Consider the following 18,698-nt stretch of genomic DNA (forward strand, 5'->3'; position numbering starts at 1 on the left):
CTAAGCTAAGAGGGGGATAGTATTACGAACCCCTTAGTGCTGCAGTTTAGTTAGCACTTATATAATAATAAAACTATTAGTAGTACTATAGGGGTATTAGTACTAATAAGGGAGTAGTACTATTAATAAGGTAGTACTAGCTAGGGAATAATACAAGGTAATCGAGTAGTACTACTATATACTTATACTTTAGTAGTAATAGTTACTTAGATTATAGTAAATAATAAGTTATATAATAAATCCCTAGATCCCTAGATCCTTTTATAAGAAAATAGATTTAAGGATCTAAGGATCTAGTATCCTAAGGGATCTAAGGCGAACGAAGGTTCTATATAAGACTAGTACGTTTACTATTAGATAAGAGCTTCGTGCTTAACTTTAAATAGTATTCTAATACTTAGTAACTATTTTCCTATCTACGTAATATACCTACCTCTTAATTATTAGAGATCAACTATAGCCTTCTGTATTTATAGTAAGTAAATACCGGACCGTTATATTAATAGCTATTCTTACTTGTTTTAAATACTAACTTTCTGCAGATTTATCTCTATTTACTCTTAACCTCTACGACTTATTAAAAAAGTAGAATTCCGTGAACTCCTTAAATATCTTAACTCTGATATCTTATACTAGCTACCTCGGTCTTATATTATAGTTATAAAATAGGTAGAAGGATAATTCAAAGTATATAAGATAAGGGTTAAAAATAATATTAAGATCACGCGGTTAAAGATATACGTCTCCTACAACCTATAGACCTCTATAAATAGTCTCTATATACTTATAGTTATCTTCTATTACTATTAGTCCGTAGACCTTTACTATAGAGGTATAAGGGGAAATCAGGGGGTGCAGGTAATCCCGGTTAGGAGATAGACCCCTTTAAGATATAAACTAGGGGTTATTCGGAAGGTGGTATATATTCTGACTTATAGACACTCTTTATAATATATACTTTTATATACCTTTAAACTGAACCTTGGATTTTAACGTATATTAATATACACTTGTTATTTATTTACTAGTACGATACTAATACTAATCAGTAGTTACCTTATACTATAGAACAGATAGGTTAAATATAATAGAGTTAACTCTTAAGATATAATACTAAATTAATATTAGCGAGCTCTTATTAAAACTAAGTAAAGTAAGCTTTGTAAAGCAACTAGAGAACTCTTATTAAAATTAAGTAAAGTAAGTTCTATACTACTAAAAAATAATAACTATTCTCTGATAATTATTAAGATATTTCCGGAGCTATTTAGTTAGATATTTCTAGGATATAAAAGATATATCTAAAACACCTACAAATCGCCTCTAGTATAATAGTAACTTTAATAGACTAAGTTATAAAATAACTTAAAGTAGAAGTTAGAAGTAGCGGAATCTTAATATAAGACAGAACGCTAGCTCCTAGAGCACTTTTAGCTAGTCTTATAATAGCTAATATTAATAGTCGAATTCGAGGATTTATAGACTATTTTACGAGAAAAGGTATTAAGAGAGAGATATTATTCTAGGACTTTTAGGAATATTTTCCGGATTAGATAGCAGATAATTTTAAGAAGATAATAGGTAAGTAATAATAAGAGCTCTAAGACTATCTCTTAAAGAATTAGGTCTATATTTAGCGTTAAAAGGGATTATAAATTTCTTAGGCTCTTATAGTAATAGTTTAGGCGTAAGAGAACACTTAGCTAGATAAGCGGGAAACTGAACTACTACTAGATTTACTATTTAGCTCTTTTTCAAATAAGATTCGGACTTATAATTAAGAAGAGAACTAAGTGTAATAAACACTTTATTAGAACTCGCCTAATATATTATCTTTATCTATAAAGATTATAGCCCCTAAGAATATAGAGATAAGGTATTAAGATAGCTAAGGGAGGATATAAATAAGCGATTCTCTAAGGGGATAAGTTTTTATTTTAGTATCTGGACTCTTAAGGACCTTTATATATTAAACCCTTTATAAAAAGCGAAGATCTCTATAAAGCCTCTTTCCTTATTAATATTAAGAGAGAAGAGTTATTTCTAATAAGATTAGAGAGATAGTATATTAATTAGCTTCTAGTATAGAGACTAAGGGATAATAGTTTACTAGATCTTACTCCAGCTCCTATAATATACCTAAAAGATAGAATATTACCTCCTTTTTAAGTACCTAGCTAAAATAGACTATATTTAGAGCTTATTCGTCTAAGTTAGTATATTATAGAACTAATCTCTTCGGAACAGGTAAAATCACTAGTAAGTCTTAATAAGATATATACTAAGAAGCTCTAATATAGCGGAGCTAGAGATTATCTTAATAAGAAGCTTTATATCTTTACTAACTTTTATTAATAGGTATTAGTAGAGTTTATACTATAGTATAAGGTATTTCTATTTATACTTCAGGATAGAGCTTTATTATATTACTACTAGTACCTCTAGAATAAAGGGTACTTATTCGATAAGCTAGTATAGGCTACTTATAATAATTATAAGATAGAGGAAAGAGCTAATTGATACTTAAGTTGATAGTTTAGTATAACTTTTTCTATATTTTAGAATAAGCTACTTTAGAAAAGTAAATCAGCTCTAACGTAGTTAGAAAGCTTTATAAGAGAGCTATAAAGTATCTAATTATGATAGACTAATTACGATAGGCGAGTCACGTAGGTAAGGCTAACGTTATAAGGCTATAAGGCTAGAGTTATATAGTGAACCTAGGACTAGCCTAGTTCGCTAGTAGCTATATCCTCCCTACTTATTCTTAAGGCTCCTTAGGAACCTCTTCCTCTCGCTATCTTTTCTACTTTATATTATAGCTACTAATAAACCTTTATTATACTATTATATTAGAAAAGACTAACCTTACTTATAAAAGTCCTAATATCTACTTTTACTAAATTCCTTAAGTACCTTTTAAGCGTAGTTAAGTTATATCTTTAGCCCTTCCTTTTCTACTTTACTTCTCGTACTTTATTATTTCCTTAAGTACTTTCTAAGTATAACTAAGTTATATTTATAACTTAGGTATTACTTTTTACTTTTTACTTTTATACTTATACTTCCTTATAAGTAGTCTTAATCCTTTCTAGAAAAGCAATAGAATACGATATAGCGTTTCTCCTGCTATTAAACCTACTATTTTACTAATACTAAGGGAAAGAAATCTGCTTTCGACCTCTTCTCTCTTATATATTACCTCTTATAAATATAATAGTAGAGAGAAAAACAATATTATTCTTCTAATCTCCTGTAGTAATACTATATCTCCTAAGGAGAATAATTCCTAGGACTAATAAAACTACTCTTAAGAGGAATATATTACTCTTATACTAATAGTTAGAGTTATAAAGAGCTTTAAGGAACTTTAAAGACTAGCTAAGTACTAAGAGAAGTAAGATAAAAGCTTTTATAAGATACTAGAGATACTTAAGAACTTAACTTCTAAGTCTAAGAAATCTAAGTTATTAAGCTCCTAATAGTAAGCTCTTAACCTAGGAGATAGTAATAACTCTAATAATAGTAGATTATCCGGAGATAACTAAGATAATACCCTTTAGGTACTAGTAGAGCTTACTCTTACTTACTAAAGATACTATAAAAGACTCTTACTTAAACTATATATTAAAAAGTTCTCTAGTACTTCTAATAACTTAAAATAGTATACTTAGTCCGCTTCTATAATAAGTAAGCTAGATATTAATACTAACTACTACTTAAGTAAGAAGGCCTAACGAGCTATAGTATATAACTATACTAAGAGTAATACTTAGAGTTATTTACTCTCTTACTTCGAAGTTAGTACTATAGACTCTTTTATAAATACTAAGGAAATACTTAGCTACTTTAGTAGTATCTATAGTAATACTTTTAAGTAATAAGACGCTAAAATAGCCTTAAATAAGCTCTAAATAGTAGCTAGTAAGTTATTTACTAAGTACTACCTGAAGTTCTTAAAGCTTATTTAGAATACTTATATCTTATTCACTAGGAGCATTATTACTTACTTTTATAACTCCTTATACTTAGCTCTTAAGAATCAAGTAGTTTATAAGTTCACTCCTAATAGAAGTTTCTAAGACTTTAACTTTATAGTAGATTTCTTAGATAAAGAGATATACTAAACTTAGGAATAACGTTAGTAGATTATAATAACTACTCGAGCTCTCGCACTAGTAATTCGCCTCTTAATCTCTACTTTCCTAAAAAGAGGCTTAGTTACCTTTCTACTCTCTAATAGTATTTCTATCTTTACTACTCTGACTTTAGTAATAGCTACTCTAAAGGCGATCCTTCTTTCTTCTAAAGTAGTTATATACTATAATTATAAGAAGATAAGCTATATTACTAAGAATTACTTAAAGCCTTATATAATAATAGTTACAGAAGTTAAAGTACTAGAGAAGTACTTTAATACTAGTCTCTTCTCTAATAAGGAGATTAATAACTCGAAGGAAATTCCTTTAGACTTAGAAAACTCAGAACCTTAAGAGAAGACTTCTTCTTAAGGTAGATACTTAATCTTAAGGAGATTAAGATATATTAGTTAATAAGTAGTAAAAGTTTTACTATCTTTTATATACTATTTTATAATAGTATTAGAATTATATTACTTATACTTTCTAACTTTAAAGCAGGCGGTTTCACTTTTATTAATACTCGCCTTACTAAAGACTTTATAAGGAAATTTAGTATAAAACTCACTTCTCTACCTAACCCTATATAAGTGAAAAGCTATAATAGATAAATTAATAATATTACTTCTCACGTGATCCTTCTAAATATTCTAATTAACTAACGCGTTTAGAAGGAGATCTTATTTATTCTCTTAGATCTTAGGAATTATAAGATTATTTTAAGATAGACTTAGATAGCTTACTTTAATATTTAGCTAAATATAAAGGACTATTATCTTATCTAGCTATATAATAAGGATATTCTTATAATCCTCTCTTATTTAATTCCCTTCTCCCGGGATACCTTATAACTATTAGACTTATTATAGATATAGGTAACTAACTAATAAGATATATTCTAACGCTAAGTAGCTATAGATACAGAGGATACTCTAAGATCTCTTCCCTACTAAATAGTAGTCTAGATAGTAAAGGATATAAGAGAATCCGCTCTTATAAACGTACTATCTGCTAAATCTCGATACTTATTTCTTTCTTCTTAAAGATATTATATAATAAAATAAGAGAACTAGAAGAAATACTATTAGTTAGAAAAGGAATAAGACTAATAATACTAGGAAAATTAGAGGACTATCTAAGAGCCTCTTATCTTAACTTATAATAGCTAAGTATAAGACTCGATTAAATAGATAGAAAAGGAACTATATAACCTTACTTTATATAAATCTCCTTCTATAGTTCCAAAGGATATAGTATCCTCTTATTAGTACCTTACTAAGAAAGGGAAGACCCTTCTAAAGATAGATATCACTAAGATTAATGCTGTAGTATTCTATTATATCCTATAGCTCCCTAGATCGAAATTCTTTATAGTAATACTAAATGAAATTAATAATATAATTAAGTAAGTAACTTAGAAAGCTAAGTTATAAAGTTCCTCTGAACCTAAGGAATTATATAAGGATATCTTAGATAAGAAACTCCCTTACTAGTATAAAGAGTTCACTAGCGCCTTCTTAAAAATAACTACCGACTCTCTACTAGACCTTATCCCGGGCTTAGACTATAAGATCGAACTAGAAAAGGATATTAACTATAAGTATAGTCCTTTATACTAGTAGAGTAAAGTAGAGCTCTAGGTAATAAAGAAATACTTAGAGGAGAATCTAGATAAAAGCTTTATTATCTTAAGCTACGCTTTATTTACTTATCCGACTCTCTTTATAAAGAAGCTTAATAAAGGCTTATAATTTTATATTAACTACTGAAGATTAAATAAGATTACCTGAAAGAATAAGTATCTCTTACCTCTTATTAATAAGGTATTTACTTAGTTAGGATAAGCTAAGATCTTTACTAAGATTAATATCTAGAGCGTATTTCACCGGATCCGAATAGACTTTATATCTAAAGAATATATTACTTTCTGTACTTAATATAGGAGCTATAAGTGTAAGGTAATACTATTTAGTCTAATAAATAGCTTAGTTATATTTTAGTAGTATATAAATAATATACTCTTTAACTACTTAGATAATTTCTGTACTATATACTTAGATAATATTATTATCTACTTAAACGACCCCCTAGAATATAAGGTATATATTAAGAAAGTCTTATAACACTTGTAATAATATAAGCTCCTTACTAATATTCGGAAAAGTGAATTCTATATTAAGAAGATTAAGTTCCTTAGCTTTTATATTACTACTAAAGGAATTAAGATTAACCTAGAGGTAATAGTATATATAAATAATTAGGAACCTCTTATAATAGTCTGAGGTACCTAGTTATTCCTAGGGTTCTATAACTTCTACTAGAAATTTATCCCTAATTATAGTAAGGTTACTAAACTACTAGTGGAACTTACTAAGGCTTTAGTCCTATTCGAGATAACGCCTGCCTAGCTAATTATATTCTAAGCTTTAAAAGAGGCTATTCTATCCTTTACCTGCCTTAAGTATTATAATACATTATATAAAACACGGATTAAGACTAATATCTTAGATAAAGTAATCTTAGGAGTACTATCGCAGAAGTACAGCGATAGTTAGTACTTAGTTATATTCCTATTAAAGATAATAAACCCTACTAAACTTAACTATAATATTTATAATAAGGAAATACTTACTATTATACGTTCTCTTACCTACTAAAGAGCGGAACTAGTGTTATAAATAGAATACTAATATTTCTAAGTATTCTTAGATTATAAAGTGTTAGAATACTTTATAACTACTAAGAAGCTTATAAGATAATAAGCTTATTAGTCGGAGATCCTAGCGGACTTCTATTTCACTATTATATACCGCCTAGGAAACTAGAATACTATAGTAGATATACTATCGTAAAAGGAATAAGATATTAATAGATAAATTAAGATAAAGGATAAATTACGTACTTAGACCCTAATTTACCTGAGCTAGCTAGACTTATATATTCTAAAGGAACTAGAGAAGCTTCTAAATATATACTACTTAGTCCTAGTTAAGTTTAAGCTAGATAATAAAACTAATCTAATTATAGAACTTATCTATATTAATCGAATATACGAAGCTCTAATAGTTCAACAGGAAGAATTAAGGGAACCTAATTTATAGTACACTCTCTAGGAAGATAGCCTGCTCCTATTTAAAAGTCAACTATAAGTCTCGGATATAGATAGTTTATATATATAACTTATTTAGTATATTTATAACTAAATCTCTATAGCCTATCCTAGGAAGTCTAAGATATTTAGCTTACTTCGCACTAAGTACTACTAGCCTAGTATACTTAAGGATATAGCTAGGTTCATATTAAACTACTTAGCTTATAATTATATAAACTATTATTAAGATAAGATACTAAAGTACCTCTACCTCTTACTAATCCCTAACCGCTTATAGTAACACTTAACTATAGACTTTAAGAGTATACTAAAAGATAAGTTTAGATATAATTCTATACTTATTATAATAGACTATTTCTCTAAAGAAGTAATATTAATCTCTTATTTCTTTACTTATATAGCTCGCGACTTAGTATAACTATTTATCTCTAACTACTAGAAGTTTAATAGGCCCTCGGAAATAATAGTATTAGATAAAAGCCTATAGTTTATCTCCTTCTTCTAGAATAAGTTCTACTATATCCTTAGTATTAAGGTTAAGCTCTCTATTACTTACTATACTTAGACAGATAGTTAGATAAAGATTATAAATTAATACCTGGACTAGTATCTCCAGCCTTTTATTAACTACTACTAAGATAACTAATCTGAACTCCTACTAATAATAGACTACGCCTAGCTAACCCTTTTATACGAGTCTCTAGGAATATCCCTATACTAGTTAAAATACAGGTATAAGCTAAAGACTAGTTAGGATTAAGATAAGCCCTAGCTAGAGGTCAAATAAATAGTTACTAAGAAGCTAAACGTCGCTAATATATAAGTGTTTACCTATTATTATAAATAAGTCTAGAGAAAAGCTTAAAAGTTCCTCTATAACTAATAGAAAAAGAAGTAGTATAATATGAATAAGTTACGCTAGGAAGTTAATTAGGAAGTAAGCGATTCTATATAAGTAATAATAAGAAACTAGAAGATATACTACTTAAAGAAGAAGCTAAATAATTAATAGGTAAGCTTATTTAAGGTCCTTAGAAAAGAAAGCTACTTATTCTAATTAGATCTCTTAGCTTCGATTAAGGTCTATCCTATATTCTCTATAAATAAGCTTTAGTAGTATAATAATAACCTATTACTTAGATAAATACTATAGAAATAAGAACTTATCTAGGTTAATATTAAATAAGAATAGAAGGTCCAGGATATCTTAAAAGTTCGCCTTAATATAACGGTCCGGTATTTACTCGCTGTAAATACAGAAGGCTATAGTTAATCTCTGATAATTAAGAGATAAGTATATTATATAGATAGGAAGATAGTTATTAAGTATTAGAATACTATTTGAAGTTAAGCACGAAGCTCTTATCTAATAGCAGATATACTAATCTTATATAAGACTTTTATTCTTCTTAGATCCCTTAAGATACTAGATTCTTAGATCCTTAGATCTATTCTCTTATAAAAGGATCTAAGGATTTAGGGATCTATCATATAACTTATTATCTACTATAATCTAAGTAACTATTACTACTAAAGCGTAAGTATATAGTAGTACTACTCGTTATCCTATATTATTCCCTAGTTAATACTACCCTATTAATAGCACTACTCCCTCGTTAGTACTAATACCCCTATAGTACTACTAATAGTATTATTAGTATATAGGTACTAACTAAATCGTAGCGCCAAGGGTCCGTAACACTTAAATAGGATAGGACTCTATAGTACTAAGCTAAATAGAAGGGACTTAATCCTAACCCTAGATTCTACCTTACCAGGGACTTTATAACTTATTTATATAAACTTCGGGATTTTTATCAGGCCTACCCTACAGAACTAAGACTACTTAAGCTACTCTCTAAATAGCTAACTACTTAAGAGGCAGAGGATAATAATATATATAACAGACTTATAGATAATACTACTATATCTAAGGTAAATCGTAAGAAATTTTTTCATAGCTTAGAGATAAGCTTTCCTCGGAGAAGAGAGTAATATAATAGACTAATTATAATAGGCGAGTTATATAAGTAAGGCTAATATCATAAGGCTACGAGGCTAGAGTTATATAGCGAACCTAGGACTAGCCTAGTTCACTAGCAGCTATATCCTCCTTACTTATTCTCGAGGCTCCTTAGGAACCTCTTCCTCTCACTATCTTTTCTACTTTATATTATAGCTACTAATGAACCTTGAGTAAGGCTGACGTCATAAGGCTGCGAGGCTAGAGTTATATAGCGAACCTAGGACTAGCCTAGTTCGCTAGCAGCTGTATCCTCCCTACTTATTCTCAAGGCTCCTTAGGAACCTCTTCCTCTCGCTATCTTTTCTACTTTATATTATAACTACTAATAAACTTTCGTTATACCGTTATAATCTATATAAACTTCGGGATTTTCATTAGGCCTATTCTATAGAACTAGGACCGCTTAAGCTACTTCCTGAATAGCTAACCGCTTAAGAGGTAGAGGATAATAATATATACGATAGACTTATAAATAATACTACTATATCTAAGGTAAATCGTAGGAAATTTTTTCATAGCTTAGGGATAAGCTTTCCTTAGAGGGAAGGGTAATATAATAGACTAATCACGATAGGCGAGTTATATAGGTAAGGCTAATGTTATAAGGCTACGAGGCTAGAGTTATATAGCGAACCTAGGACTAGCTTAGTTAGCTAGTAGCCGTATCCTTTTTACTTATTCTCGAGGCTCCTTAGGAACCTCTTCCTCTTACTATCTTTTCTACTTTATATTATAGCTACTAATAAACCTTCGTTATGCTATCATACTAATTAGGTCTTAAGGATAATAGTATATAGAATAACGAAATACTATATAATAAGCTAGTACAGGGAGTTTTAGGAAATCCCTTATTTAAAATAGCTTTATTTAAGCTACCTCCGATATTCCCTATATTAATAAATAGCTTTCGCGTAGCTATAAATATAGAAATAATATAAGATTCCAGATCTAGATCTAAGAGATACTCCGGGAAAGATATAAATTAGTCCCGAATATATATTATAGATAGTAATACCTACTACTTAGACTAAAGGATAAAGTTCTCTCTAAGGAATAAATATAGAGATAAATTTAAGGTATTCTTAAGTTACATAAGATATATTATTTATAAGAAGATAGACTATTATAGTAGCTATTACTCTAACTAAGAGTAAGTAGCTTTAAAAGTAAGGTATTTTACAGAATAGAAAGCTAAGAGTATTAAGCTTATAGAAAAGTCCTATAAGGTATATATAATATACCTCGAAAAGGAGGAGTTAGATTCGGAGCCTAATTAGGACTAGTTCAGAGGACCCGGTAAAGATTATAAAAAGGATAATTCTAATACTTCTATAGAAGATAATAATAACTATTCTAATAATACTGAAGTAGATATAGAGGATAAAGATAGAATAGTATACTTTATTACTATATTCTATATATTAGAAATAGAGTATAACGTAAGGTAAGTTCTCTAGTACCTTAAGGAGCGTAAGGTAATTTATATCCTCTAAAGTATAATCAAGTAACCTAAGCTTAAGATAATAATAAAAGCCTTTATTACTTAGTAGTCTAAGATAGTTTTTTAAGGTCTTTTAATTAATACTAGAGTATTAAAGAGAAATACAGGTAGTTTTAATTAGTTACGAGCTTTATAATAAACCCGGAAAGTCATATTTAATAAAAGAGAAGTAAGATATTATTAGATCTAATTCAGAGCTAGTACAAGAGTAGTATTAGGAACTATTATAATTAATATACTTATCAGATAGTTAGAGTTTATAATCGTAGATACTAATATACTATTCTTAATATATCTTTAATAGCTCGATAAGCTAGGGATCTACTATAATAACCTTACTAATACCCTAGTTCAAGGGGATATTAAGTACTTAATTATCCGGAAAAGTAGGTATATATAGCTTCTTCTAGATTAATATTACTAATTATTAGAGTATTCGGATAGAGATATATTAGCTTATCACCTAACGGAAACAGAGATTTGTAGACTCTATAAGTGATTTAGTTACCTATTAGTATAATATTTATAATATCTTTTAGACTAAGTAGGTTATATATTAGATTCCGATATTATATAATAGGTGAAAGAGATATATAAGTATTACTAGAAGTATATAGACGCTCCGTATTAGTTTTAATTTAGACTTTATAATAATATTAACTTTAACTATATAATCTATATTAATATCGTAATATTTAGTAATTAGTATACTCTCTATATAGTTAATAAAGTAATAGGATTTAGGGCAGCGAGATAGCTCTAAAAAGAGTCCGGTTTAGTATCTACCTAATCTATATTTAATATATTTAAGGCTATATAGATCGATATATATTTAGGACTACTTAACTTCTTAGTCTATAACTATAGAATAAACTTTAACTCTAAGGAATTTCAAAGCTTACTTAAGTCGATTAGAACTATCCCTAAACTTATTCTAGTAGAAGTATACTATTCTATTAGTAAAGTAAAGAGATATTACTATTTACTCCGCTATACCTATAAAATTATTATAGAAGAACACGAAGATCTTAACACTAAGGAACGTTTATAAATAGCTATTAAAGCTATAAATAATATAGCTGGACCTAATAGCTTAATCCCTATATTACTAGTCTTTAGCGTATACCCTAAGATAATAGAATTAGATCCTCTTAATCCGTTAGTCGAATAATAAGTAGCAACTATTAAGAAAGCTATAGAAGCTATATATAAGCTCTATATTATATATAAGGTTAATAATACATTAGTTACCTGAAATAGCCCCGGAACTACCTATATTTATAATCTTTAGATTAATAATAAGGTACTTATCTAAAGGGAGAAATCTAAGAAATAGAAAGGACCTTATAATTTCTTAGGAATAAATAATAAGGATTATAAGATTAATATAAAGAATAGTAGAACATAGATGTTTTATTCTACTTCTATTCGACTATTTACTATAGATAGCTCTAGTGTTAAATAAAGAAAAGAAAAATTACTATAAGATACCTAATATTAAGAATAATAAACCTAGAAAATATCTGAATTAGTACTAAAACTTATCTATATTAAGATCCCGTTTATAGAGCGGATTAATAAACTACTAATAATCGATAATAATTATAATACTAGGATATATATAGTATATATATAATAGTCCGGTATTTACTTGCTATAAATATAGAAGGCTGCAGTTAATCTCTAATAATCGAGAGGTAAGTATATTATATAAATAAGAAGATAGTTACTAAGTATTAGAATACTATTTGAAGTTAAGCATAAAGCTCTTATTTAATAGTAGATATACTAGTCTTATATAGAACCTTTATTCGCCTTAGATCCCTTAGGATACTAGATCCTTAGATCCTTAGATCTGTTTTCTTATAAAAGGATCTAAGGATCTAGGGATTTATTATATAACTTATTGTTTACTATAATCTAAGTAACTATTATTACTAAAGCGTAAATATATAATAGTACTACTCGATTACCTTGTATTATTCCCTAGCTAGTACTACCTTATTAATAGTACTACTCCCTTATTAGTACTAATACCCCTATAGTACTACTAATAGTTTTATTATTATATAAGTGCTAACTGAACTATAGCGCTAAGGGGTTTATAATACTATCCCCCTCTTAGCTTAGTATAGTCCCTACGCTTAAGTATAACCTTAAGAAACATTAATAGTTACTAACAACTATCTTCTTTATCTATTATATCTAGTATTATAAAGAAATCAAGTGTTACTTGAATAAAGAAAAAATAGAGTATCTAGCTCGCGCTTTATATTAAGCGTGCTATATAACTTATAAAGCCTTATTCTTTCTATTATAGCCTTTTCTATACTTACTTCTTAGATTTATCTATTTTGAAATAATACTCTAAGTATATTTACTTAAAGTGTTACGATTATAATACCTTAGGATATATTAAGAAGTTTACTTCTAAATAACTTATATATTAGTTTAAGATAAGAAAAACCGTAACTTCTACTCGCTCTCTAATACCTCCCTTTAAGCTTATTAAGAATAATCCTACTTCTTAGTTCCTTGCCTTTAAACTTAATACTTACTTAGTATCTTTCTTTAAGGGCCCGGTCCTTAATTTTAAGTTCTCTTCCTTTTAAGTAAACCTGGATTTCTTTAATAGAATCCTTATAGAAGCTTAAGGTAATAGAAGTTAGATTTAAGTTCCTAAGTGTTTTCTAATTATAAGTACCCTTTCTATTTAATTAGATATTTTAGTTTACTATAGAAATACTAATAGTTAAGGATAGTCTTTACCTTATATTTAGTGTTTAGATTAATCGGTTATATTTTAGTAATAGGAGCCGGTAGTACTTCTAGTAGTACTAGTTTAAGAAAAGATATATAGAATACTAAGTAGATATTTATTATCTTTAGTAGAGCTAGTTAATAATTAACTAGTCCCTTAACTTTAGTAATCCTGAATAGTTTTAGCTTCTTATAATCTAATTTATAACTTAGTTATTTAGTTACGATATTCTTTCTAAGTAAGTAGACTTTATCTCCCTCCTTAAGCGTTAATCTTATACTACACTTTCTATTATAGTAGATTATAGATCTCTACGTAATAAAGAGAATATTAGCTAATAATTCTTTATAAAGCTACTTAAGCCTATCTGCCTGTAGTATAGCTTCCTATATAATCCCTTAACTAGTTATTAGTAGATTATATACTATAGGATTATACCTATAATTTACGTAGAATAATAATACTCTAATAATCTCTTAATCCGCGCTATTATATATAAACTAAGTAAGTAGGAGTAACTATACTTAGTCGTCCTGTTTATAGTTTATATAATATCAAAGATAAGTCTCTATTATCTAGTTAATTCGTTCTATTTATATATTAGTCTATAAGTAGAATATAGTTAATATTTTCTATTTTATCTTTAAGAGTATAATAAGAGTTTTCTAGAACTTCGAGGTGAAAAGCTTATCTCTATCTAAGATAATCTTATCTAGTATTCTATAGCTTATAAAGACTATCCTAAGAAATACCTGCGCTATTATAAGCGCGTCCTATGTCCTAAGTACTAGTACTATATACACATACTTCGTGAACTTATCTATTATTATATAGATCGAATTATATATAATTCCTATAATTAGATCTTTTAAGAGTAGTAGTTTAACTACGAAATCTAAAGTGATTAATTTCTATAGGCGAGGTAGTATTATTAGTAACTTTATAAGTCCATATAGAGTATAATATATAGCCTTATTCCGGATATATATATCATATAATATTACCATGTCTTTAACTACCTTCCTTATACTTAGGAAGTAGTATTCCTTAGATAGCTTAGATAGTATCTTAGCTACCTCCTAGTATCTATAAGTAAGTAGCTTATACTAGTGCGTGATAAATTTAATCCTATCCTTTATAAGTATATAGATTCGTCCCTAGAATAAGAGAGTTCCTTCTAAGGAGAAAAAGAACCTTTCGCTTAGTTAGTATTACTATTTAGCTATAACTGGGTTATTAGTGTAGCCTTTCTAGATTTTCTCTATAACTAGCTATCTTATTATAGCTAGCTATTAGCTATTAATAACTAATAAATCGCTATCTTTCTGTAGTATAATATAGGATTTATAAGTTTTATTAGTAAGGTACTCTAGTTTCTAGCTTAGAGCGTTAGCTCAAGTATTTTCCGTTCCTTTAATATAAGAAATTCGAAGCTTAATAGTAGAGAGTATTTCATACTAATAAACCTACTATTAGTTTAGTTCCTTAGTAGTTATAAAGTAAATAAGATTCTTATAGTCTATTAGGATCTATATTTTATAAGCGGCGCCCTTAAGGTAGACCTTCTATTCACGTACTATATCTATAATTACTAGTAACTCTTTATTATATATATTATAGTTAAATTCTACTAGTAATAGTTTCCGCGAATAATAAGCGACTAGTTACTATCTTCCGTCCTCGCCTAGCTAGCTAAGTATAACTCTAATAGCGTAGTCTAAAGAATCTATCTTTATATGTATTTCTTTATTAAGGGTAAAGAAAGTAAGTACTAGTTCCGTAATAAAAGCCGCTTTAAGTGCCTTAAACGCTTTTTATACGCTATTAGACTAATGGAATTCCTTATCCTTATAAGTTAACTCCGTAAGTAACCTAGCGATTTTCAAGTAGTTTTTAATAAATCACTTATAGAAATTAGTAAACCCGAGGAATAACTATACTTCCTTAATATTTATAAGCCCTATTTACTTAATAATTACTTTAATCTTTTTAGGATCTATAACTAATCTTATAGTAGTAATTATATAGCCTAGGAAGATAACCTTATTTATATAGAAATTATACTTTTCTAATTTAAGTAATAAGTAAGTATTCTCTAGCCTTTAGAGAATAGCTATAATATCCTTTATATATTACTTCTCTGATTTAAAGTAGACTAGTATATTATCTAAATAGTATATATATATTATATCTAAGTAAGGCTATAAAATGTTATTAATTAAACACTGAAATATAGCTAGTATATTAGTTAAGCTAAAGGGTATAACTATATACTTATAGTAACTAAAACAAGTGTGAAATACTATTTTTTCTTCTTTACTCTTAGCTATTCTAATAAAGTTATACGCTTCTTATAAGTTAAGCTAAGTGAAAATCTTAGCTCTAATAAGTCTGTCTTATAGCTCTTTAGCTAATAGTAGTATATAATAATCCTTCTTTATAGTATTATTTAATCGATAGTAGTTAATATATATTTGTTATCCTTTATCTTTCTTCTTTATAAATAAGACGTTACTCCCTTATAGAGATTTAGACTCTTAGATAAATCCCTTCGCTAGGTTTTTATTAATATATTACTTAATTATTATTAAGTTTATTACCGAATATTCCTTAAGTAGTTAGAATATTAGTTTAGTACCTAGTTCTAACTTAATCTAATAATCGTAGTCCTAGTGTTTTAGTAAGGCCTTAATACCTTATTTCTCTTTAAATAGTGCTATAAACTTCTTATATACTAATAGTATATCCTTTATTAGTAGACCCTTATTTTAGTATCTAAGCTCTTTCTTAAAGGTAGCGCTAACTTCTCGAATACTTACTACTTCTATTCCTAGTAGATAATAGTAGTCTTAGTAATAATTAAACTTAAACTTTCTTATCTACTAATTAATAATAAAGTTATACTTTTCTATCTATAGTAACCTTAGGATAATATTATACCTTCTAATCCTAATAATATCGAACTAGATTATTTTAGAGTGCCTAGTGATACTTATATAAACTAGAGTAATCTAGATCTTAATTAGTTTATTAGAGGTAACTTTACTATCCGCTAGTACTAGATAGTATCCCTTATCTTTTACTTTAGTTAATAAGTAGTGCTTAAGTATAATAGTAGGAGATATAAAGTTCCCTTATACCCTAGAGTCTACTATTACTTAAAGCTTAACTCCTTTAATTTTAACCTCTAACGTAAGGTATTTATCTCTAATAGCGGTAAGTTATTATATATAGAAATATTCCTAATATATATTATAGTTAAGGACACTTTCCTATACCCTTCGATTACTATAGCTTAAGCTAACCTTATATATAAGCTCTATTCCGAGTTTAGTGTATATTACTAAGTTATATATCTCGTAATAGTACTAGCTATTATTATTAATATAGACTTATATCCTATTATATCAGTTCTTAGCTATAATTTCCTATTTCTTACTTACCTCTGGTAGCACGCTAGTACTAAGAATAATAGTATTCTAGAGTAGTAAGTACTATATAAAGGTTATTAGTCCCTCCTAGCTACTAGCTATCCTCTATCTAATACACTTATAGTCCCGGTAGATTACTTTATACTTTACCTCCTATAGTAGACTCTCTAAGCTAATAAGGCCCGGCTCTTAATAAGTAACCCCGGTAGCTATATTAGTCTAATAGTAAGTATTATAGCTGACCTAATATAAGCTTTCTTCCCTTTAGGTAACTTCCTAAATTTCACTTACTCTTAGTCCTAAGAGTTTAAGTTAAGGTAGCCCTAGTTCTAGAGTTTACTCAGGTTCCTAGGCCTCTTCCTCGCTATTACTTAGTATTAGCTCTATATTATTATCTAGCCTAGAGCTATTATTATCTCGATATATATAGTCCTTAGGGGGTATACTAATAATAGTTTACTTAAGCTAATCTATAACACTCGCGGAATCTCGCTTATTATTATCAGAATCGCCTAACTAAGTATAGATATAATTCTCCTCGAGCTCGTTTATAGTTATATATTAATATATCGCAGTGAGTTATCATATTAGTTTATTATAAGAGCCTTATCTTATTACATTAGTATACTTCTTACCTATCTAAGACTTCTTTTAATAATAAGAGCTAGCTATATAACTAGGGAAGCTATATTTAAAGTATAACTTCTTCTTATATTATTTATCTATAACTTTCTTAGATAGCCCGCTATTATATAGCTTTCCTTAATAACTTATCTTCCGGAATATCATATTAAGTTCTATTTCCTAAAAGTAGAATAGTTTCTTATTATTACCCCCTCTTCCTTAGTATATATATATTCCAGAGTAGTATTAGTCTTTTTTCTTAAGTGCCCTCTTATAATTTTAGTTATCGATCTTAATAGCTATCTTAATAAGTTCTTATAAGTTAGTAGATATATCTAATCTTACTATTTTATCTTTTACTCTATCTTTTAACCCTTTATAGTACTATACCCGAAGGGCGTTATTATTCTAGCTAGTCTAATTCGCGAATTACTAGAAAGTAGTAGTATATATAGTCGCTAACTTGACTTACTTTAAGTTCTAGATATTCTGTTTAGTAGTATAGTTCTAATTAATATTACTAAAAACATAGTTAATCTTATACTTAAAACCTTTAAAGGTTATAAAGATCTTCTAGGATTCCTTAGTTATTACTATAAAGACTCTCTTATCCTTAGTTTAGTTCTAAATATAATCCGAGAGAAAGGTCTTAATCTAGTTAAAAGTAAATCCCCGGAGAAAGGATAAAGCTTAAAGGACTTTATTAGTTTCTATAGTAAACTAGTAACTATTAAAGCCTATATAGAGCTTAACCTACGTGAGGTATACTTTAAGCTTAGATTAGTCTCTATTATAAAGATCTAGAGTAGCGATCTTAAGTATATTCTTTAGGTTAAAGACTTTAGTAGGAGCTAAGTAGTTATTTAATAATCCTTTAATAAAGGATATATTATCTTCGTAAGTTAGTACCTCTAATAAGAAGGTACTTAAAGTATAATAGTCCGGTATTTACTCGCTATAAATACAGAAAGCTATAGTTAATCTCTAATAATTAAGAGGTAAGTATATTATATAGATAAGAAAATAGTTACTAAGTATTAGAATACTATTTAAAGTTAAGCACGAAGCTCTTATCTAATAGTAGACGTACTAGTCTTATATAGA

The sequence above is a fragment of the Cadophora gregata genome, assembly GCF_030347475.1.
Source record: "Cadophora gregata isolate MNR1 chromosome Unknown scaffold_13, whole genome shotgun sequence".
NCBI lineage: Eukaryota > Fungi > Ascomycota > Leotiomycetes > Helotiales > Ploettnerulaceae > Cadophora > Cadophora gregata.